Source organism: Gracilinanus agilis, chromosome 3 (assembly GCF_016433145.1).
Source record: "Gracilinanus agilis isolate LMUSP501 chromosome 3, AgileGrace, whole genome shotgun sequence".
Lineage (NCBI taxonomy): Eukaryota > Metazoa > Chordata > Mammalia > Didelphimorphia > Didelphidae > Gracilinanus > Gracilinanus agilis.
This window is the reverse complement of record NC_058132.1, coordinates 224653896-224679421: the sequence shown is the minus strand read 5'-3', so window position 1 is coordinate 224679421 and position 25526 is coordinate 224653896.

Sequence of the window (25526 nt, the reverse complement as noted above, 5' to 3'; positions counted from 1 at the left end):
AGAGAGAGAGAGAGAGAGAGAGAGAGACAGAGAGAGAGACAGAGAGAGAGACAGAGACAGAGAGAGAGACAGAGAGAGAGAGAGACACACACAGAGAGAGAGACAGAGAGAGAGAGAGAGAGACAGAGAGACAGAGAGACAGAGAGAGAGAGAAAGAAAGAGAGAGAGAGAGAGAGATCTCAAGAGAAACAGAGATGCAAAGACAGAGAGAGACACAGAGACCGAGATGAAGACACAGAGACCAACAGAGAGATACAGAAGTAAAGACAGAGACAACCATAGTGAGAGAGCAAAACAAAGACAAAAAGAGAGAGAAAATGGATGGGGAAGAAAATGGTAAACCTAGGCATTGGAATACAGAGCAAAGCAGGCAGTTTAGGCATCAGTTTCAGCATCTTCAAATTCTCATCAGTATTGATAGCAACCATCGTAAGCATCTTCACATTCATCAGTTAGGTCTGCACAAAGGGGACCACATAAACACTATAGTGGTGACATTTTGTTCAGATTCAAGAAACCTAGAGAGTCATAGCATTATATCTGATGCCTTTAGAAAGCATGGGGATTAAATCCAGGTAAACAACATTTCAAGTAGGTGTTTTAGGCAATGAGCTGAGAAAATTCACCGTAATGAAAAGCCTTAAGATGAAAGTAGATTGAATTCTGAGTGAGGGCACATGGATTAAGTGGATGTCAAGATGAACAAGCCAGGACAAGTCCATTCCTTTGTACAACAATTGAACCCTTTGCTTCTCAGCGGGGCACAGTGTAATTTAACTTGAGAAGGGAACATGCACGAAACCAAAAGGATCTGGAAAAGAGAAGGGGCCTTTAATGTCAAGGACAAAGCAATTTGCAATTTGATTATTAATGTGCAGACAGTAGGTAGTGTCAAATCATCAAGCAATCCCCAAAGTAGGGCACTAATTGGGGCAGAAAGTAGAAACATTAATGAAATTGATTATAAGTGACAAAGCAGCTGGATTTGTCAGCATTTCCGCAGATAGACTCGCTCTGATTGATGAAATGATGAGGCTCTGAAACAACACTAAAAATTGAATGTACAGCCAGAGAGTCCTGACATGGAAAAATGAACAATTGCATAACACTTGAAGAAATAGCTTTGAAGATATTCTTTTCAGTGTTGTTACTGAATGGTGCTGTAGGACACGGCTGTCTGTCATATGGCTAAACTTATGTCACATTCATTGACAGTCAGCAGTTTGAAACTTTACATGACAAGATGGCTTATTCCACTATCTCAGTGTCAAGAGGCCATACATCTAGTAATCTCTTATCCCAGAACCATTACCACCATAGCTAGGAGAATGATGTTGGAGTCTCCAGGAAGAGATAATGCATTTCTAGGGGAAATAACAGGGGATGGGAGCAGGAAAACGACATTCTAGATCACGTTCTGTTACTGAGTGCCTATGTGCCCTCGGGCAAGTCGCCCATCTAGGTCTCGGTTTGTTAAATGAGGATGTTTGATTGGCTGTTTCCCAAGGTCCCTTTCAGGTCTAACCATCTACAGTTCTTTAAGTTTCCAACTCACGGTATGCTAGTCAATAGTTTCCACACATTTTACAGTGGTTAAACTCTTCAATTTAACAATTTTGTTTGGAACTGTTCTTGTAAGATCTTCTAAGATGATTTTTTTAATGGCTATTTTAATGGTACCACATAAAAAGAGGAATTTTAAATTCCTATTTTGCAGCTCAGTTCTAGTCTTAATCTAGTAATATCGTAACAATTCTTCAGTTTTGCTATCAAAGAGAATCTTATAACCAGAAATAATATTGGATGCATGTGCCTATGGCCAGGTTACTATTTTTTCTTTCAGTAGCTGTGACTATTACTTAACAGTGATTCCCAAAGTGGGTGCTACCACCCCCTGGTGGGTGCTGCAGCGATCCAGGGAGGCAGTGATGGCCACAGGGGCATTTATCTTTCCTATTAATTGCTATTAAAATTTAAAAAAAATTAATTTCCAGGGGGCTAAGTAATATTTTTTTCTGGAAAGGGGGCGGGAGGCCAAAAAAGTTTGGGAACCACTGATTTAGAAGATCCCTGTAATATTTTGGACCTTGATGTATCCAATAAAATTTCGTTCATAAATGAGTACCTATAGAAACTTTTTATCAATAGGGAATCTCCTATTTTAATTGTTCAGGAATCCTCCATGATAATAGTGAATACCTTTGCTGAGCATTTATCTCCTGGCTTACTGTCATTCATAGAGGAAAAAATTAGGTGAAAAATTATATTGCCAAGATTATCACATGTTATTGCATGAATAATCCATTGAGTTAATCTATTAGTACATATATCCACAGAAGCTGTAGACTGATAATCAATCGAGCCTCAAACTGAATATGAAGAGGCAATAGGGACAGATTACATTTGGGGAAATACGTGATCCTTAAAGAGAGTCCCAATATACTCACTGTAGTAATATTCCAGGGTTTTAATACAAGTGTATTTTCTTGGTGATATTGTGGGATTATCAATTATAGAGCACCCTGGCTTCAGAAGTATCCCAATTGAGTCAAAGGGCAATGCAAGATGTGTATTTGGTATTCTGTCTTTGGATATTATGAAAGAAGAGTGACTCCAAAGTATTTTAGAGTTTTAGTTATATATGTAAATATGTATGTATCTATATCATTATTCTAAAAAATTCATAACAATGAAAAACTTTTTCAGCTGAAAGTAGATTGAATTCTGAGTGAAGGCATTTGGATTAAGTGGATATTAAGATCAATAAGCCAGTCCATTCCTTTGTATAACAAATTGAACTCTTCACTTTGGGGTGACATATATGTGTGTCTATATCTATATATCCACATGCATACCTACATATTTTGGATAAGGAAGTGGACTAGTCATATAGTGAGAGTGTGGGATAGAGTTATTACACTGGTATCTACAAAGTATTAAAAACATCTGAGTAAGGCCTAAAGTAAATAGCTCTTATGGAGAATTTATGGAAATATATAGACAAAATCAAACAGGATGAGATAGTTATGATGGGTTGTAATTTGCACGGGTGGAGGGAATGCTCATGCAGGCTTTCAGGTGTTATAGTAAAACAGTGGTTCTCAGTCTCTTTGGTCTCAGCACCTTTTTACAATCTTAAAAGTTACTGAGGGCTCCTTTAAAAGGGCTTTTATTCATGTCATCATATTAATACACATTTATTGTATTTTTTAAACACTTACCTTCTGTCTTAGAATCAATATTGCATATTGGTTCTTCTAGTGTTTAAAAAAATATATATATGCATATATATATAATTTAGTAATAAACAAAAAGAGAGGAAAAGAAAAGGAAAAGGATTCTTTTAGTAAAGTGAGCAAAGCAAAGAGAGCTCAAAACTCACACATGCAGCATTTTACCAAAAGCAAAGCACAAGCTCCCAAAAAAGAGCCCAGCAGCATGGGTTTCAGCAAAATTTATCTCCCAAGCCCTTCTACGTCAAATGAGGACATAATTTAAAAGGATCCTGGGAATGTAGCTCAGGTGTGGAAAATTTTCCACCTGCATGGTTCCAAGGCAGAAGAGTGGTAAGGGTTATGTGACTTGCCCAAGGTCACACAGCTAGGAAGTGCCTGAGACCAGATTTGACTACAGGCTCTCCAATCTCTGGACCTGGTTTTCAATCCACTGAATCCCCTTGCTGGCCCCATATTTATTGTACTTGAAATGAAAACATCCTAGTATTACTGAAAAATAGTTTTGGCCTTTCAGGTCCCCTGAAAGGTTTTTAGGGACCCCCTCCCTGATCACTCTTTTAGAACTCTGCGGTAGCAGACACACTCTCTCACCTACTAATATATTCCACAGTGATCCTAGTTCTTTCCCCTTTACTTAAATAAACCAGGATTTGGGGAGGGAAGATTGCTAAAGTTCATCACATTTTAGCTTACAAGTTTTGTGCTATTTTGAAAATTTGTAAAATGTATAAAAGTCCTTGTAATTTTGCCTGAACTAAACATTTATTTTTTAAAAATTGCTATCACAATATAATTTTTGTGATAATTTGATATTAGTTTTCTAAGAACTTCTTTCATACCATGAAAGGTCTAAAGAGCATTATTTGATACTTCTGCAGAGCTGTGATCTCATTTATTTATATATACATATATATGTATATGTTCCCTTCAAAAGACAAGATCATAGCTAATATATGACTTTTTGTCTTGTACCATTCTTGTCCACTTTCTGCCACAAATCTTTATGAAGGAACAATCCAATATGCTGTATGTTTCCTCTAAATCTTTTAATATTCTGTGAGTACCAGAATAGTATTTAGGCTATCTATTATCTCTTGCTCTTGCTAAATGATCAGTTCACATCCTTTCCTTATCAGAAATTATTTCACATGCAGTCTTCTGGGACAGTCGGTTGATTGTATAGAATAAATCATTCAGTTCATTCAAGAACTGATTCTGGATCAGTAAGAAGCCAACTTTTTAGACACATAATTCGACCCAGTATCTGATGGTTCTCTATGATGTCAGAATGAATTCATTGTGAATGAGGTCCAGCATAGTCTTAGATGGGTTAGTTGTCTATGTCTCTCTAGCACTGAGGTTATTTTCTTTATGGAACTCCTTGGACTACTTCACAGTACCCTGGTTTCTACAGAAAACATTTTGTGTAATGCTGCCCTCCAAAGTGGTTCAAGGCCTGGAGAGAATATGTTTCATCAAGAAATGGTTGCTCAAGAGTATTGAGATGTTGAAATGGTTTCATTTTGTTTGTTGAAAGACATCTTAACCTTTCTGGATCACAACTGTGTTGGGAGTACAAGGTTCTTTATTATAGGTTGTAGTCATGGATATATCACAATTTTATTTTTTTGGCATACTTTATTACATATTCCTCATGTACGTTGAAAATTCTGTGTAGAAAAAGCAATGCCTAGCAGCCAGTAATATAAAATTACATGAGAAAGATGCTTGTCTTTCAAAATTCTCTTTTAAAATTGAGTACATATGAGTTGGGGTCATTTTTTTTCCCTGACTCTGCCTCTTCATAGTCAAATTAACTACTACTAAAGCAGTTATTACAATTTCCAGTGATTTTAGGAGATAGTTAAAAATTCTTTAACTTCACAAAACCAAATTCATTTAAAATTAATTTCAACTAAAGAAGTAAAAAAAAAGACATTTCTCTGTGGTATGTGTAAAAGAACGGGTAGTGAAGTTCTGTTTAATTCAACAAGCATATTATGTGTTAGAAACTAGGGAGACAAGACAAAAAAGAAATAATTCCTGCCTGCAGGGAACTTACGTTCTTTTGGGAAAATGGTATAGAAAATTCAATATGAAATATACACACACGCCAGCATAATGAAAAAAGGACTTGCTCTTCAGCCCAAAGACCTGGTTTCAAATTGCATTTTTAAAACTACCCATGGGACCTGGGGCAAGTCACTCAACATTTTTGGGTCAAAGTTCCCTTACTTGTAAAATGAAGAGGTTCCTCAGTCTATTCTACCTTTATTTCTATGATCCTTTCCTAGTAATTTCATGGAAAAGGCATAAGCGAAGGACAGTTTATTATCAATGAAAGGGGTTCCATGGTTCACAATGGAAAGGTAGGTTAGAGTAGGAAAGGGGCTCTGGGGGCATTGGGGTAACATTGATGGGCATAAGGGAGCAGAGAGTTGTATCTAGGAAAGGAAATTTAGTAGAGGTATTCTATGACTCAGAATCAAAGGGACTCAAAGGAGAATCATAAGGCAGGAGACTGTCACAAAACACAACATAATGATTTTAATTATCAATTCCAGAGGTGGAAAGGGTTGGGGCAGATGTATGTGCATCAGCAGAGCAGAAGATGAGTCCTTAGTCCTGGCTATTAGCTAAATTAGAATTTGGTAGATTGCTAGGAACTAGCTCAATATGGAGCGATGATGCATGTTAAAGAACTCATGCTGCCCCATCCTCCTTTGCAATGCTGAATCTGGCTCAGGGTTGAGGAAAGGCATACAGGAGGGTTTGTCAGGTTCTGTATGCATCACTAGGAACTTCTCTGAGACAGAGAAAGGGGAGTAAGCTGGTACAATCAGATAGGCAGTTTTAGGTAGAAACTGTACATAGCTCATCATTTCTCAATTTCCTCTCTTCTGGTGTCTGCTAGATCTGGGCTCTAGATCCTTGAAAGCACATGACTGTGAAAACCTGCACAGACTCCTGGGAATGACTTTCCGAAGAAAATCATAAGGAGAAAATCCCATGATCCATTGGTGTATTACTCCTCCCATCCTAACCTGATCTTTTCACCTTCACTATCATTGTGCACTAGGTTTACCTATTACAGTCTTGGCAGGTAGACTCCCAAGTATTTTATACTGCCTGCAATTATTTTAAATGGAATTGCTCTTTCTATCTCTTGCTACTGGACTTTGTTAGTAATATGTAGAAATGCTGATGATTTATGTAGGTTTGTTTTACATCCTTCAACTTTGCTAAAGTTGTTGATTATTTCAATTAAAGCAACTCTTGGAGATCTGTGAAGAGTGATAGTTTCCTTTTTTCATCATTTATACCATCTTCATCATTACCTCTTCATCTCATCACTTCAGCCCACTAACATTTATAGGTTGGTTTGGTCAAAGATACAAGAGTTCTGTTCCCTCTCTCTGTCCCCTCTTCTAATGTATGTGTAGAAGCATCAGGCAGTTATTTTCTAGGATCCCATGTGTGAGAGGAACACTTGTTTGCCGAGAGTATCTTCCTTCAGGCTTTTTAAATACTTCCTATGGAAGATGAATGAGGGAAATCTTTATGTTCTGTATAAAAACAATCAAATTTGTATACCAAAATAATTTGTCTAAAAATTTAAATTCTTTTGAAATAAAAATGAAAATGTATTTCTAATGTGTAAGATGAAACAAAACAGAACAAACTAAATATCTTGGCTAATTGCAGGCCTGGGGAGAAGTGCTAATGTATTAGAATCAATTTAATTCACTCAGAGAAGTCTGTAGTCAGAGGGGTTCTCAAGTTAGCCTCTGTCAACATTTTTTTGAAAACTGATAACTCTATTTCAATATGGCTGGTTTTCTTTGTAATCTTTTGCATTTAAAAACATTATTTTGAGAAGTGCTTCATAGGGTCCAGGACACAAAACAAGATTAAAAGCCTCTGCTCCAAGTCTTATACAATGTACATTTCTTGCACTCTTTTCTGACTATGAGACCTACTGTGGTTCCTTTGGATAAAATCAATAAAAATCATTAGAATCACAAGTTAAAGAGGATTGGGAATAAATTTAGGGTTGGGAATCCATTTAGCATTAGAGCAGAACTTCCAAGGGACTCACATTCTATTCAATAAGGATAGGATCCCATATTTAGAAATGGAAAGGACCATAAACTCTTTTATTTATACACTAGAAAACTGGCCAAAGCTACACAAGAATTAATAGCAAAGTCAGGTTAAAAATCCAAGTTCTTTGGCTTAATAACCAGCACACTTTCCATGGAGCAGTCATATGGTTAGTGTCAAAGATGGGATTTGAACCCAGGTCTTCTTGTTCCAGAGCAAGTACTTTTTCCATTGTTCTGAAGTGTGTATGTATATTTTGTGTGGAAATTTCTATGCTTTTTTCCCAAAAGAATATAGAATCTGCTCAACCATTTATAATACATTTGGACAGTCCAACTCTGATGCGTATGTTTTTTGATCACTTAATCAAGAAATATTATTGAGTACCTATTAGGTATCAGGAATACGAAAAAAGAATGAAACAGTCTAGGAGGATAGACTAAATATACATATACCCATTTATATAAACAATATAGATGCAAGGTGATTTTTTTGGAGGGGGAAGGCACTAGTATTTGGGGGGTATCAGGAAGATGAGATGAAATCTTTTGTAACTACCCATTCTGAATAACTCCAACTATTTTGTCACAGGAGGTAATGGAGTATAAGTATCTGGCTCTAAATATTATTATTTCTCTATTGCATCTTGTTTCAGCTTTATTGCAATATGATTTCATGTTTTTCATTGAGAAATAGCTCATTGTTCTAGTTTCAGACATTTAGTCTATAAGTGAAAATTGAACTGATGAAATAGACATCTTGGTTGCCTTAATTTTTCATAATGGCTCGATTTCAACCATTAATATGGGATATAATAAATAAAAAGTATAAGAATATTCTTGAAGGGAATCTAGTTAATTGCTTCTCAACATTTACATTTTCTCACAGAAAGAAAATGCAAATATATTTTGGGATTTTTATCAAACTTTCTTTTCACTGTAATCCTTTTAATAATTAAATATTGATGAGAGATAACCATCTCTGGCTATTGTTCTCTCTGGTTAATATTGTAACAACTGAACTTTCTACAAAGATTTCCTTTCCCCAGCCACCTAATGTACAGATTACTTTGCTGTAAATGAGAACCACTTTGCAGAGGGGACTTTCTGGATTTTCCCCCCTTTATAGGCTTATTTTTTTTTTATCCTGGGACTCCATTCTAGGAGCATAGGGCCACAACCAGTAGGCAATGGGTCGCTCAGGGTCACCCAGCTGGGAAGTGTCTGAACCCGGATTTGAACCTAGGACCTTTCATCTCTAGGCCTGGCTCTCAATCCACTGAGCTAGCCCAGCTGCCCCTACTTTAAGTTGCAGTTTCTTAGCAGATGTAGTTTTTACAGGGTGGGGTTGCTAGCCCCATGCCCAACCCTACTCCTTTTTCATCCAGGCTAGGGACCGTCCTTAGCCCAGGAGTGGTAAGGGTGGGCGATAGGGGTCAAGTGACTTGCCCAAGGTCACACAGCTGGAAGTGTCCGAGGCCAGATTTGAACCTAGGACCTCCAGTCTTTAGGCCTGGCTCTCAATCCACTGAGCCACCCAGCTGCCCCTTATAGGCTTATTAGTTAGTCATTTTAGTCATGTCTGAGTCTTCATGACCCCATCTGGAGTTTTCTTTTTTAAATTTCTTTAGAATATTTTCCCATGGTTACATGATTCATGATCACCCCCCTTCCCTCCCACCCCTCAACCCCCCAGAGCTGACAAGCAGTTCCACTGGGTTATACATGTATATTGTTCAAAACCTATTTCCATATTTTTTCATATTTGCAATAGAATGATCTTTTAACACCAATACCTCAATCGTATCCCCATTGAACCATGTGACCGATCATATGTTTTTCTTCTGTGTTTCTGCTCCCACAGATCTTTCCTGGATGTGGATAGCACTCTTTCTCATAAGTCCCTCAGACTTGTTCTGGATCTTTGCATTGTTGCTAGTACAGAAGTCCATTACATTTGATTGTGTCACATTGTATAGGTCTCTGTGTATAATGTTATCCTGGTTCTGCTCCTTTCACTCTGCATCAATTCCTGGAGGTCATTCCAGTTTCCATAGAAATATCTGGACTTTTCTTGGCAAAGATATTGGCAGTTTGCCATTTCCTTCTCCAGCTTATTTTACAGATGAAGAAACTGAGATAAACAGGGTTAGGTGACTTGTTTAGGGTCACAGAGAGAGCTAGGGTTTAAGGCCAGATTTAAATCCAATTCTTTCAGACTCCAAGCTCAGCTCTGTGTTCACTGTATCACCTAGCAGCCCCTGTGGGCAGTATAGTTTAATGGAAAGGATACTGAGCTTAGTGTTAGAGCAATTCTGAGTCCCAGCTCTTCTATTTCCTATGTGACAGTGGTCAAGTCATTTAACCACACTGAGCTTTGGTGTCTTTAATTTTAAAGCACAATGGGGGCAGCTAGACCACTCAGTGGATTGAGAACCAGGGCTAGAGATGGGAGGTTTTGGGTTTGAATGTGACCTTAGATACATCTTAGCTGTGTGACCCTGAGAAAGTCACTTAATTCCCATTGTCTAGCTCTTACAACTTTTCTGCCTTGGAACCAATACACAGAATTGATTCTGAGACAGAAAGTAAGGGTTAAATTTTTTTTTAAAAGCACAGCATTGAAAGAATTAGCAAGAGCACCTATTTATATAATGCTTAGAGGACAAAGGTATGTAAATATGTTATTTTTTAATCTACTCATCTTGGCTCTTTGCCCTGAAGATGAACTTGATTGGTTAGTGAGTGGTTGCAAACTTTCTTTAAGAACTAAATTTAGATGATTCTAGTCTATGCATTATATACAGCCATCCATACCAGAGTTTTTTCAATTCCCCTGTTGCCTCTTGTTTCATCCTCTCCCACCTCCAGTTTTCTCCTAGGAACAGTGTTTAAATCAACACTACCATTGCTTCTGGAAAGGGCATAAAAATGGACTGTTCTATTGCTCCACACTCATGATTCTGTGATTGATGGACAAAAATTCTATTTCCTGCCCATCACTTCCCAAATATGAGATAGGTTCCCCTATTGGCATGTAAGTTTCTTGAGATTAGAGATTGTTTTTATATCTCCAACCCCTAGCACAATGCCTATGACATAGTAGGCACTTAAAAATCTGTCCCTTCCTTCCTTCCTCCCTTCCTTCCTCCTTTCTTTTCTTCTTTCCTCCCTTCATCCCTTCTTTCCTCCATTCCTCCCTCCCTTCCTCCTTCCTTCCTTATTTCTTTCTTCCCTTCCTTGTTTCCTTCCTTCCTCCCTCCCTTCCTCCCTCCCTCCCTCCATTCCTTCCTTCCTTCCTTCCTTCCTTCCTTCCTTCCTTCCTTCCTTCCTTCCTTCCTTCCTGAAATACAAGGATAGGTTTTAATACAATGAAATCACAAATCTGGAACAAAACAAAAACAGTGGCCACAGGGAACATGTGCAAGGTTAAAACACAACTGGGAGTCTAAATTGATCTAGTGTAGGAGGCAGAGTGGAGTATATAGAGGCCATGATGACTGTAGGAGCCACAGTAAAGTCTAGAGGCCTCATCCTACATCTACCCCATAGTAGTGTGAATAGGATAAATATCGATAACATCCATTATTCTACTAGGATTGCAGAGTTGGTGTGGGGTGGAACTTTTCTGCTGGATTGTCTAGTAGTTACAATATCAATATAATGAGATTGCAAATGATGGAGGATTTATGATCAATGGCCAGCTATTAAAATCACAGTAGGAAATTTGTCTTCATAAATATAATGTCCCCAAACACCAAGCTGAGTCTCTCTAGACCTGTCCATTGTTGTAGGGCATGTTAGGACAGATACTCAGCAGCTGGTGTCCTGAGACTGCCTGTGCAAAGTCGTTCCTCTGAGAAAGTGACAAGCTGTCACTGGGAAGTGAACTGTTTTACTTTATTGGTTTCTAAGAGTTTGGCCTTTTAGAGAGTTTCTCTATCTAACTGAGCGTCTGGTGACATATTTTATTCTCCCACCAAATTTCACAGGATGAAGTATTATCTTAACTAGGCCATCGGGTTCTTCCAGATAGTAACCCTTACCTGTCTGATGTTCTCACCCAGGATGTGACTGGATTCTTAGAAATGGAGATGGTTTAGTGGTCCTATTGTATGCTACAGAGCAATTGAGAGAGCTGTGTGGGAGTGTAACTCAAATGTATTTATATTAAATATAATATTGAAATATATTAAATCCCAATATATAGGCTAGAACCACACAAGAATCATAATAATTACCATGATAATGGTGAGCATCAGGTCTTGAGGAAGGATGTTCTAATATCTTTTTGGAAGTCTTTCATTTCATTATATTTCTGAATTGGTGAAAAAAAAATGCTTTGGCTTGGCCCATACTTCTGTATTTCTTTCTCTTTCTGCATTTCCTATCCCCTTCTCTTTATGTCCTTTGAGGTTCATTTTCTTGAGGTTGAGAAGAGTTAAATAAGTCTCGCTGGGTCAAAGAGCTAGTAAATGACTGAGTCATAGTAAGCATATTTTGGGAGACTCAATGTGTTCTGACCCCAAATTTAATCTTATAATATAGTTGCTTATATTGCCTACTTTCACAGAAGTGTTGTAAAGCACTTTGAAATTGCAAAGCACTTTAGAAATATGAGTGATTATTATTTATGTAAAGTGTTTTGCAACCATAGTGATACTGTCTAGACTTACTCTGTTAACCCACAGACACATTAGTAGATAAGGTTCCCAGAGCTGGGTCAGCTACATCTTCCCTTCAGGACTTCAGGAGTACCCTTGAGAGTTTGGGCTAACTTTTCCTAATAATGCTATTGGCTCAGCTCCCTTTCAGGTGTTTTCTTCCTATGATTATGGGTTCATGACCTAAGGCAGCCACAATTGGTTTTTAGGGAGGAGAGTGTCTACTGTTAAGTGGAATAGTAAGAACAAACAAAAATCTCACCACCTCCCCATTCTGTGACACATTCTCCCACAAGAACAGAGAGGGTACAAAGGGAAATGGACACAGGTTTAGAGAGTACAAATGGCAAAAGGGTAAACTTTTTTTACAGCATGGGGGAGGAGACCTTAGGAAATTCCCTTTAGGTAAAATATAGCTTTTTGTTGTCGTTGTTGTTGGATTTCTTTTGAAGCCATGCATTTATGTCCTAACTGTACTTGGCCCCCAATGGCTCCCTGCCATCAGGTGAGCTTGGAAAACTACTAAGACACTGTAGGGAAGCCCCAAATTCTTTAGACCCTTTGAAGTTCATGAGGTCAAACTTCTTCCAAAGCTGAGGGGGTAGGGAAAAGACAAGACCAGAGCCAAGGTCTCTCCTTCCTTCTCCAAGTGGTTCCTTCTCCAGGAGTTTAGCTGGAATATCACACTTATTCTAATCTCTGGAATGATCCCATTCTAAACTGTCTTGATAAATTATTGACATTCCCAAACCCTAAATTATGAATCAGGTTTCCAGATCCAATCCCAACTTTTTGCACTTACTCTAAAGCCTAGGATTGATGGATGACTTTAGGTGTTAGTATATCTTATCATTTACTTTAAGTGGAGATATTGAGTAAACTGAGTAAAGGTTACTGAGTAAACAACCTTATTCTTTCATGATCATAAAATATACAAAATATCCACTGTTGTTATTATAGGGGCAATGCTGTAATGGAAAGAGTATAGGGTTTAGAATGAGGAGGGACCTGGATTCCATTCCTACTTCTGATACTTACTAGATTTGGGGCTATGAGTAAATCATTTAATCTCTCTGAACCTCATTTTCTTCATTTATAAAATAAATTGATACTGATACTATTTGCTTCACAGGTTGATGTATGGAAAGATTGAGATGATGTATGAAAAATACTCTATAAATGCTAAATGTTATTACTTTTGCAAGTTCCCTAAATATAGTGATTATATTCATCTTTGTATTCTCTTCAGCATCTTGCATGGTACCTTGCTTATATTAGTTCTCAGTCAGTCCTGGTTGAATTGAACTGACTTGGAGCTAAACTGGTTCTTGAAAAATGGTAAGATTTGTATAATAGGAAGGCAGGAGGGAATGCATTCTAGATGGGGGAGAACAAGAAGAACAAAAGCTGAAGGCAGGAGCTATTATGGTACATGTAGAGCAGTGATTCCCAAAGTGGGCACTACTGTCCCCTGGTGGGTGCTGCAGCAATCCAGGGAGTGGTGATGGCCACAGGTGCATTTATCCTTCCTATTAATTGCTATTAAAATAAAAAAAAATAATTTCCAGGGGCTCTAAGTAATTTTTTTCTGGAAAGGGGGCGGTAGGCCAAAAAAGTTTGGGAACCACTGATGTAGAGGATATTGGATGGAACTGCCTGACTAGAGTGAAGGTCATTTGTTGAAGAGTGTGGAAACAGAAGAATGGAGTTGGATTGCAGAATGTCTTGAAAGCCAAGGAGAAGAATTTGGACTTGATGCATTAGGCAACATAAGCAGGAAAGAGAAATGATGAAAATAGTGTTTTGGAAGAACATATTGTCCAAAAATTGTGTGCATGATGGATTAGAGGAAAGAAGAACATCAAAGAAGCCATTGCAGCAATCTGGGATTAGTAACAATGGGTGTAGTGAGAGAAGAGACATGTCAAAGGAAGAAATAAGACTCAGTGATAGACTGGATATAACAAAGGGGATGAAAGAGAGGAGAAGAGTTAAAGATGTCTTCTGTGCTTTGGAACAGAATGAATGATGGTATTATGAATGTTTGGTGTGGTTAGAAAGGGGCCCGAGTTTCAATGGGAAGATGATAATTTCAACTTTGTTATGCTTGAAGTGATGGTTGGGAATCCAAGCTTGTAAGAATCTCAGAGGTCATTTAGTCCCCTAGGAAAATTAAATTAAATTAAACGACCTTCCCAAAGTCACTTAAGTAGTATCAGGGGTGGGATCTGAATTCTGAAGCCCTTGTAGGCAGCTTTGTAGGAAATACAGGACTGGGGCTTTTATATATACTAAAATATTCCAGAAACCTGGAAATAAAATGGATGAACATTGTTTAGGGGAATGGTTGAACAAATTATGTTAAATGAGTATAATGGAAGATGTGTTATGAAAAAGATGAATGTGAGGAATTCAGAAAAAAACATAGGAAAATGGGTGAAATGATGCAGAATGATGAAAGTCGAATAAAAGGATAAGCCTACATGAGTACAATGATATAATTAACAATACTGAAATCAGTTCAACTCTGATGAATTGTATTGAATAACCTTGGTCCTGTAGCAGTGATTAGGAAATATTTCTCTCAGTAGAGAAGGAAGTACTGTGGATGTGGAATTTTATATAAACTGTCATAGTGATGTGTCTCAGCAAACATTTATTATATAAGTCCCAGTGATGGTTCTAAGACTTGGAGATACAAGAAAAGGCAAAAACTGTCCTTGCTTTCCAGACATCTACAGTTTAATGGGGGAGATAAGCATGAAAATAACTAAATACATAAAAGATTTATAAACAGAATAGATGGAAGGGAATCTCAGGGGGAAAAGACCAAAGAAACAAAAAAACTAGCAGTTGGGAGGGGGTATGGGAAAAGGTCTCTCACATAAAATGTGATTTAGGCTGTTCTGAAGGAAGCAAACTAAGAGGTGGAGGAGGAGGGGGGCGATGGAGGGGGAGGGTGTATATGGGGACAACTCATGCAAAGGTGCAAAGGAGGAGAATGAAATGTTATGGGCAAGAATAGCATCAAAGAATGTGTGGAGGGGGTAAAATGTACTTAAATTGATTGTGTTTAAATGCTTTTTCTTTATTGGAAAGCAGGATTCGGTGGAAGGGAGGATATTTAAAGTGAAAGGCATGATTAAAAATATCTCCCAAAATTTGACTTTAAAATAGAAAATTAAAAGATTTGCAACTGAAGGGAAGTCAAGAACTGGAAAAGTAGATTTTGGGGTCATCAGCAAAGAAGTGGTAGCTGAAGCCAGGATCATAGATGAGGTTAGTGAGGAAATGAGTAAAAAGAATTGCAGAATGCTGAGAAGGGAGCCCTTTCTCACCTCATTCTTTTCTCTTCTCTTTTGCTTTTGCTCTTCTTAGCCTACATCTCAGGAATGGAGAGAATTCTTTGGATCCCTCTATGCCCCCCTTTGATGGGTTTTGTTATCTTGAAACAGACGGAGCTAGTGGAGTCCTAGGAATAATGTTGGCTTCTGCCAGGCATCTCACCCAGATAACTTTGCTTGGAGCAGGGGCTGGGAGCTTTGTTCTAGTGTGTGGCCAGATTTCTACTCTCCTCTTGCCATGTCGCTAATTCTGTTAGAATTCCAAAGATTCTGCACCTGGATTGAAAAGTTCTTATGGTATTTTATGCATTGAAATGAATTTCTTTAAATATAAACTTTGAAGCATGTTTAATTAGTCATATTGACATTTATCGTCAAATCTGCAATAAGTAATTAGAAATAAAAGAACATTTCTAGCCTCCAATATACTATATTTAGGTGGAATTTTATATAAAATATATGAATTCAGGGAAAGACAACACTGTATCTGCACTATTGTTGAATAAGATTAAGACAACAATCCTTCTGTTTTAATGACTCGAAAATAATGGTATTTATTTTTAATAGAAGGGCTAAAAGGCTGAGTACCTGAAAATGTTGGAATTAAGTCCTTACCTGACTGAAGATATGACAGAGCTCATGCCCTTCTGTGAAAGCAAAGACTGAGATTTCTGGGAAATTTCCTTGAATTCCCTCAGGGTAGTGTGTGTGTGTGTGTGTGTGTGTGTGTGTGTGTGTGTGTGTGTGTGCGTGTGCGCANGTGTGTGTGTGTGTGTGTGTGTGTGTGTGTGTGTGTGTGTGTGTGTGTGTGCGCATGTATGACACCTGCTTCCCTTATCTTTAGAGGTTTACCTGAACTAATTTGAAAGTAGGTGATCTCAGGTCTAGGAGTAAGAAGTTATCCTTCTCAATTGAAGTTATAATTGTTTCTAGCTAATGTTCTATTCATTTCTTAATCCCAAACTTGTACTTTTCCAAGATATTGTAACAATGCAATTAGTGTACTTCTTAGCTCCTAGATTTACCACCTTTATGACTACATAACTGAGGCGTTTAAGTTCCTTGGGCCTCAGTTTCCTCATCACTAACGTTGCCTAGGTGAGCTATTAGGCCTGTTCCAGTTTGAAACCTTGTAAGCATGCCTATTTGGCTTGAAATAAATTAAGTTCTGAATCTGAAGGGCACATTAGACTAGATGTTTTCTTTCCATTCTATTGTAACTTCTCATGATAATTTTTTCTTTTCAGAAAGTTCTTTGTGTATTTAGCTGAAGATTATTGTCTCTGAAGTAGGAGAGGGTAAATATGACTTCAAAGGAATTGAAGAGCATCATTTTAAATGATGGTGGTATAATTTTATTGTTAGTGGAACTGTTTATAGATCTACAATTAGGATAGATTTTCAGCATTTATCACTATTGTTTTTGTTGTTGTTAAGTTACATCAGTCATGTCTGACTATTTGTGACCCACTTGGGGTTTTCTTGGCAAAGATGCTAGAGTAGTTCGTCATGTTCTTCAGCTCATTTTACAGATTAGGAACTGAGGCAAACAGGGTTAAGTGATATGCCCAGAGTCATGCAGTTAGTGTCTGAGGCCAAATCTGAACTCAGGTCCTCCTGATTCCAGGGCCGGCACTCTGTCCATTATGCCATTTAGCTGCTTTTTCATTATTGCTGCTAGGCATTTATTAATTACTAACACTGTGTTGCTGCTATGTTGAAGATGGAATTCATGTTCCTGGACTCATTGATTTGCAATAGGATCGATACTTGGTACTTATATAGGCAATACTAGATCACAGAAAAGAGGACATATCAAAATCAGGCCTAAAATGCATTGTTTGGTAAATCTATATTTTATCAGGGTCTCTGATAGTGCTTAAGTTTTGCTTCTCAGAAAAAGCAGATCCTGAGGAGCAGAATGAAAAAGTTAATTAACAATGAGAGCCCTTCAGCAGAAACAAGTCAATTCAATAAAATTTCAGGAGAAAAAATACTTATTATGGCAATTATGTGGCATAGTAGGTAAAGTGCTGGACCTGATATCAGACAGACCAGAGTTCAAATGTGACTTCAGATATTTACTAGCTCTGTGACCCTGGACAAGTCACTTAACCTTTGTTTTCCCCCAATTTCCTTATCTATAAAATTGGGAGAATAAAAGTACCTCCCTCCCAGGGTTGGCATGAGTATCAGATGAGATAATATTTGTAAAGTGCTTTCTTAGTAGAGTCTAGCACATACTAGGTACTTGATAAACATTCATTTCCTTCCTTCTTTATTAAGTATCTGCTCTTTTCAAGATTAGTCTGGGTATAAAAATAGAAAATGATCTAGTCTCTTCCCTCAAGGAGCTTACAGTCTTCTGAAGTAGGTAGATGAACTTATCCCAGAGTCTTACTAGCTGTGTGACCCCAGGAAAGTCACTTAATTTCTATTAGGCTCAGTTTTCTCATTTGTAAAATGGGGATAGTGGTAGCACCTAACACAGGGGATTGTGGTGAGTGTCCAAAGAGATAATGCATGCAAAACACTTTACAAATTTAAAAGCAGTATATAAAATGCTAGCATTATTCTAGGGATAAGGGACTGATAGGATAGGTACATGGGTATTATTAGAATAGAATAAAACAGAGGGAATAAGAGATTTGCAAAGGGTGTTGGCTTGTATGTAGGCTCTGGCTAACCGTTTCAAAGGCCAGGTGAACTATATCCCTCCTTAGAATTCTAGAATACTCTGAGGGTCCTGGGAAAGGTTCTTCTCCACTTATATTTACTTAATCCTCTACCAGCTGTGTTCCCTTCATTTGTTAGGGGACCAGGGACTGGCATCCCAAGTTCCATCTAACCACTTTACAATGAATTGGCTTTTACAAGGCAATAGTTATCTATCTGAAAGATATAGCAAGAATAAATACTCAAACATTTTACCCCTTCTAACACCTTGGTGGCATTCGCTCTCCTATGCCATCTTGGTTCCTTGGAAAATGGGCTTGAAATTTAGCTTAATTCCTTCATCTAAATTGGCAACTAGTCCATGTCTTGCTGGCTGGGGTCTCAAGGGCCACTCCCAAAGGATTCTCCTTGCTCCCTGGGCATCAATAATTTGTTATCTGCCAAACCTGGGCCCTGGAACAACGGGACACTGAAGTTCCCTAGAGAAAATTTACAAGGCATCAGGTTTAAATTGTAGTGACCTAAGCAAATGCCATGTGGATATGGGCCTTGAATAAAGTATTTTCATGTTAAAGGAAGGCAGCAGAGTGCCAGGAAAATAGCTGGAGGGGCTACATAGCTAGTGCAATGGAAAGAACAGCAGATTTTGAATTAGAGGACTTGGGTTTGAATCCCAATTCTGATTATTCTACTTATCTGTGCTACCTTGATCAAGACATTGAGGAAGTTAGACTAAATGGCCTCTAAAGTTCTTTTAGCCCAGTGTTTAAGTTCAATTTAGGTGTTTTTCTCTTATTATGGCTTATTATTTATATTATGTTATATTACATTATATTATGCTATATTATATTGGTATATTATATTATATTGTTATATTATATTGCATTATATTAGTTTATGTTACATTACATTACATTATGTTATATTGTTTGTAATTATAATTACATGGCTTATATAGTTTATAATATTATTATTATATTAAATATGGTTTATCATCAGTTGCTGTTTTCTTCTTTTTTGATCCCATAAAAGTCAAAGAAAGCCTTTCCTACTTTTCCTCCAGATTGCCTTTATTTCTTTGGTGTTCTTAGATCTAATGACAATTCCACTCTTAAAATGCATTAGGACTAAAGTTAGAGACTTCTGAGTTCAAATCTGACCTCAGGCACTTCCTATGGATGTGACCCTGGGCAAGTCACTTGACCTCTCTTTGCTTCAGTTCCCTCATATGTAAAATGGGGATAACAGCCCCTGCCTTCCAGGGTTGTTGTGAGGATCAAATAAGATAAAAATTGTAAGTACTTAGTAGAGTTCCTGGTGTGTAGTTAGCACTATATTAACATTAGCTACAATTATAATTATTATTATTCAACTTACTATCTTTGTAACCATAGAAGAGTCACTGATCTTCATTTGGAAAATGAGGAAGTTGGACTAGAGGGACCCTGCAGTCTCTTTCAGCCAATCGTTTAAGTCCAATCTGGGTCCAGAGCTCTGGGCCTGGAATCAAGAAGAGGCGAGTTCAAATGCAACTATCTGTATGACCTTGAGCAAACCACTTAACTGCCTTCTTCAACTGTAAATGGGGGATCATCAGAACACCTACCTCCAGGGTTGTCATGAAGACCAGATGAGATGGTATTTGCAAAGTGCCCGGCACGTATTGGGTGCTTACTAAATTCTTGTTTCCTTGTTTTCTTGCTTTAGTTTCTGCCATTTATTACTGGCATGACCTTGGGCAAATCATTTAACATTTGTTGGCTTTGGTTTCTTCATTTACAAAATGGAGATGGGCGGGGGCGAGCGTTGGGTTCCATGACTTTAAGAAGTCCTTGTTCCCGGGATCCTCTGAGCTCAGGGATCGCGAGGGTGGCGGCACTGGCGTGGGCTGGGGAGACTGAGCCCCAAAAGCTTGTCTAAGCGATTGCATTCTCATCTTATTTCACTTGTACCTCAGTAAGATCATTAACTCTCCAAAGCGAGCCTGCCTGTACACCGACAACCTTTTGACTTACACTTTTCTATAAACACACTACTCTCCGTTGCTCTCTGGAGATATATTTTTCAGCCGGAACACTTCAGAATAGATTGCTTAGGCTACCTCCATTAACACGGCAGTTCTCCCTATTACAGGTATGAGTCTGCTCTGTGCTCTCACGACTTTCTGGATCATCCTCTTCAAATCGCCCAGGCTGCAATGACACTCACTAAGTGGATGCTCTCTAATCCCTGACTCTGAAAAGTGTGCTACTTAATACATGGAGTAGGCACGCTTAATTAAAGAGATGTCCTTAATTTTCATCCCATTCTATTTTTAATTCGGAGGTGTCCTTGGGTCTCATGCCAACTCCACTCTTAAAAGGACCCTGTCAGTTTCCTCCCCTTGACCCCTACCACACCGTTCCTCAGTGACTTATTTAGAAATTTGGCTTGGAAACAAGTTTGTTTTGTAAATCTGTTCAAATCTGCCAATTCCCACCGCTCCCAGAGCAAGGATGGTATTTAATTACTTTCCCTTGCCCCTTCCTCCCCACAGTTTCAGACTCTCCTCTCCATCTCTAGGACCTTGGCTACAAGAGAAAGGAGGTAAACACGCATCTCTGAAATGATATACTTCACAACCCAGATCAAATATCATATGACTTTCCCAGAAAAAAAAAAAAGACTTTTAAGAAAAATCATTCAAAGAGCTACTTCAGGGTGTTCTAGCTCTAATTATAATTGAATTAACTTAATCAGAAATTACCTTCGGCCTCGGTTTGCTTGTTACCTATTTCCTCTCAGGTCTGTCTTGGACCCGTGGGTTTTGTGCTTAATGTGGTAGCTGCTTAGATCCTACGTGAAGGATAGGATTGGAATATAGCTAGTCAAGTGGGATATCTCTTTCTGAGTCTGTTTGAAGTACACTTGGAAATTGTAGGCTTTGCAAGAAGGAAAAGAATTCGAATGCTGATATGCTCGCCTGAAGTGTGAAATATGCAGTCCTGTGTGAGAGCACTACTACTTGCTATCTCCTCACTTCAACACGGAGAGATTCAGTCTTTGAAAACCCTCAACTCTCGTTTTTTTTTTTTTTTTTTTGAAAGAAGCATTTGCTGGAAACATGGCTTAAAAAAGATAAGAATGATGTGTTTATGAAAGTTAAAGTTAGGCTTCAGACAAAGCTGGAGAGGGTAACAGGTCGTTGGTGAACTTGGCAATGAATTCTGAAAATGGAACAATTTTGTAGAATGTCATCCAGCAGCTCCAAGATGTGCACTTAAAAAAAAAATAATCCCCCAAACCTGTCCAACGATTCGGCCTGCTATCAATGTGACTGTGCACTGTATATTGTAAATTCACCTGGTCCTGATTTATGTGCATGCAAACACTGTAATGAGAAGAATTACTGCCAGTGCTGGTGGATGCTATCTGAAAGGATGCCAAGATGTTTGCTGATTGTTGGTGTGATGCCAGCCCTTTTTTTTTTCACTTCTAAATTAAGTATTCTTTTAAATCACAAAATTGCTTTGATTGAGGGGCAATTATAAACGGCTAGAGTTGTGGGTGTTGTGTTGGGTTTTTATTTCTTAATAAGGAGGGATCATTTTGCATGTGAAATTGTTCAGTTTGATTTGAAAGATATGCATGTAGGACCTTACCTAGTTTGGAGTCACTGACCTTGGTGTTTGGCTGGCCCAGGGCAATGCTTTTCATCTTTCCCTGGTTGCTCTGCATTTTGATAATTCAACTGATTGTTCTTCCTTGAAACAATGTTTGTGAGGAAAAAAGACTGATGGTGGGAAAATGGGCCACAGTTTGGGGTTCTGCTCAATGTTCTCATCTTCCATATTTTGCCTCTTGGTCTGGGATTCTTGCTTGACCTAATTGCTATCTCTTTATACTATCTTCAGGAAAGTTTCTTGACTCTAGAGGCAGAATTTGCAATAACTCCTCATATTCATATGTCTTTTGTCTTTACATCTCCAAATGGGACCTTCCCTTGCTGCAAAAACTATCAGATGAAAACATCCAATACAATGACTGCATGTGACAATGTGAACAGTAGTCTAACGCGATGTTTTATCATGGGTGGGAGCTAATTCTTTTCTTGAAAATATTTCTTAAAAACATAAAATACCAAAATTCGAAAAAGCCATCTTTTAACCTGACTTTGTAAGACCTGAAGGAAAATCCAGCAGAGCCCTGGAAGTCCATCTCTTTTTTGCCATTTTGATGGAAACTTATAGGTGACTAGGCAATTCAGTGATTAGAGTGCTATGTCCAAACTTAGGAGGACCTGACTTCAAATTCAGCCTCATACACCTAATGGGGGATCCTGGGTAAAGGACTTAATCTACTCCTGCCTCAGTTTTCTCAACTGTAAAATGAGGATGATAATAATAGCACCTATCTCTCAGGACTATTTTGTGGATTAAGTAAGAAAATATCTGGCAAGTGCTTTACAAAGTACCTGGCACATTATAAATTTTTTTTAAACTTGTCAGTGTGACCCAGGAGACAATGTGCCAAAATCTGATCCCCACTGTTGGAACAGATTGTCACATCAAAGTTATAAGTGGAAGAGGACTAGGCTTGAGACATCTCAAGTTTGGATGACTACTGGTTCTGTGAGGGCTAAGTCCACCTCTGGGTTAATGGAATTAAGCCCCCATTCACCAGAAGCAAACATAATTGCTCTCTGTTTAGGATTATCAAAAACATTGCAGCTGTGAGCATTTCTCTTTTTATGTGAGTGGAAATACTAGAGAAAGGCAAGCACAGAGATCTGGGTGGGTCTCATTAGCAGCAGAAGTAACTGGCATTCTTGTGAGAATAAAGAGAGAAAGACCTCACATGACTTTTCTGGAAATTAAATAAACAACAGACACTTATTGAACTCCTACTATCTGTAAGGCACTCTGCTAGGTCTCCTGCCTAAAAGTATTCGAAGAAGAAGTGTAAGACTTAGTCTTTCTCCCCAGTGAGTTTAAAATATGTGTGGGGAGTATAGAAGAAAGATCATTGGATTTGGAGTTAGAAGACCAAAGTTCAAATTTTAGAGCTCTTACTCACTGTATGATCTTGTTCAAAGTATTTAAATTCTCTGACCCTCAGTTTTTTCCCTCTGTAGAACAGCAATAAAAATGCACTACTTACTTTTTAGGGTTGTTATATCAAAAGAGATAGTGTACATTAATCATTCTGCAGATCACAAATTCCCATGTCAATTTATGTCTTTATTATCACTTTTACTATGATGATGATGATGATAATGATGATGATGATGATGATGATGATGATGATGATGCCGCCACCAGGTTTAGTGCATAGAAAAGAGGTCTCAGAGTCCTAAAGATCTGGTTTCCAGTCTTAGACTGACATGTATTGTCTTTGTGGAGTATGTATAGTCTAAGATCTTGGTTTAAACCTAATTTCTATAAGACTACCTTTTGGTTTTCTTAACAGTTCTTATCAAATATGGAGAATACAGGATAGAGGGGATCATATGTGTATGTAGAAGAATTTGATTGGTGAGATAAAGGGGCCACCTTTTTATGTAAGAGGTCAAATAGAGATGGTGGTGGATAGCATGTGATATGATGTCAGATGGGAGAAGAGGAGGAGAGAGGAGGCAGCTTTCAGCAAAAAATTGAAGCCAATTTTTTCAGCAAAACATAAAGCAAGTTTTTAGCTGAAAAGGTAGGGCAGGAGGAGCCATGGAAGGCCTTGGGTTTGGAAGAGGAACTGTGGTGAAATGGAATAATAGATGAATAAAAAATGAGATGTAGAAGGATTACCTAGCCACAGTAAGGGCCCAGTTGAGTTTAGTTAACAAAAAATTGTAGTGGATCCAGTCAGCTTGGCCTTCTGTTACTTCTTTCAGCAACATGTAAGCAAAGGCAGTGGATGGCGGGAATAATTCAAGCTTGGCAGAGAAAGATCTTTGATTAAATAAGGAGGCAAGGGCTGGAACACTTAACAAAGAAAGCTGTGATTCTGTGTTGTGGGCTCTGTTTCTATTCTGATTCTACACTTCAAATAACCTCAGTATCAATTATCCTGTTTCCACCCTCTGCATTCCATTCTTGCAGGATGAGGCACTTTGACTTCTTGCCAATGCCAATGTCTGTCCACATTGAATCCTTTATTTGCTCCCATATCCTCCTTTGCCTTAATAGAAGCTTGCACCTTCAGTTGTATCTCCTCCCTCAGTTTTCAACTTTCTTTATCTACTCATTCCCTTCTTGCTGTCTTCTCTGGTTCTCATGCTACTTGTCTATCATTAAAACTTCCTGTATTCCCAATTCTATAGGGAAAAATAATAAATTCTAGAGCTGTCCATGTATATATACACATAGGAAGTAATATAAGCATTTATATATTTAGTATTTGGTGCCAGGCACTGGGCTAAGTAATTTTTTTTTTACTAATACCTCCTTTGGTTTCCACAATGATCCTGGGATGTATTATTTCCTTCATTTTACATTTGAGGAAACTGAGGCAATCATGACTTGCCCAGAATTACACAACTAGTAGCATTTGAAGCCAGATTCAACCTTTTCTTGACCCACTAGCAATAGCACTACCACCTGCCTCTCAATTATGATCATAAACGAATAAAAAATAAAAAAGATTAATTTCTCATGAAGAAAACTTTATTTGACACACAATAACTTTTTAGTATCATAAGTTTATTTTCCTCCCAACTAAAAATTTCCCCCCACAAAATATTTTGTATTATTGACTATTTCAAATAATGTAGTGATTTGTTAAATATTTCCTGTACCCTCTTGACAAGATTTTCTTACCCTGGTAGATACATGTACCTGAGGTTGAAATGTTCTGTGCTAGATTAATAATAACACAAACAACATAATACATATATTACCACTTTAAGTTTGCACTCAAGTTTAGTCTCTTTCTCTGTTTTGTGGAGGGTGGATGAAAGGGAGTACAACATAATGGAACTGAAAGATATTTTCACAGTTTCTTGCTTGCTCTGGATATCCAGCAAACATTTGTTGACTGATTAATTTCTGTGGGACACAAGGAAATGCAACTATTTTCATAAAAGCTATTTAGACCATGAAAGCTGAGAGAGTTGAATTTGGTTTGGGAGGCTTAACTTACATTGGAGACAAAGCTAAATATAATTGTTTTTACTGGACATGGAAAAAACTCCTTTATTATTTCTTTGGAGTATCCGATTTAGCAAAATTGAAACATTTCATGTTCTCTAAAGAATGGGATTGAGAGCATAATTGTTTGTGAGATAAAAACGTGATCATCAGATTTAAGTGGACTGTGTAGGATTAAATGGCTTCAGGTTGGTGTTGGGCCAGTTCAACCTGGTTGGAGCTCTACAGGAGATTATGTTTGGCTATTTTCCCTAATTTGTTTCAGTCAGCTAGAACAAGAGGCTGGTACCGAATGCAGTGAACATTATATTTATGTCCAATTGTAGAGATAACTCTGATCTTTTTCTGAGATATCAGAAAGGTACTAGATAGTTGGCATTTA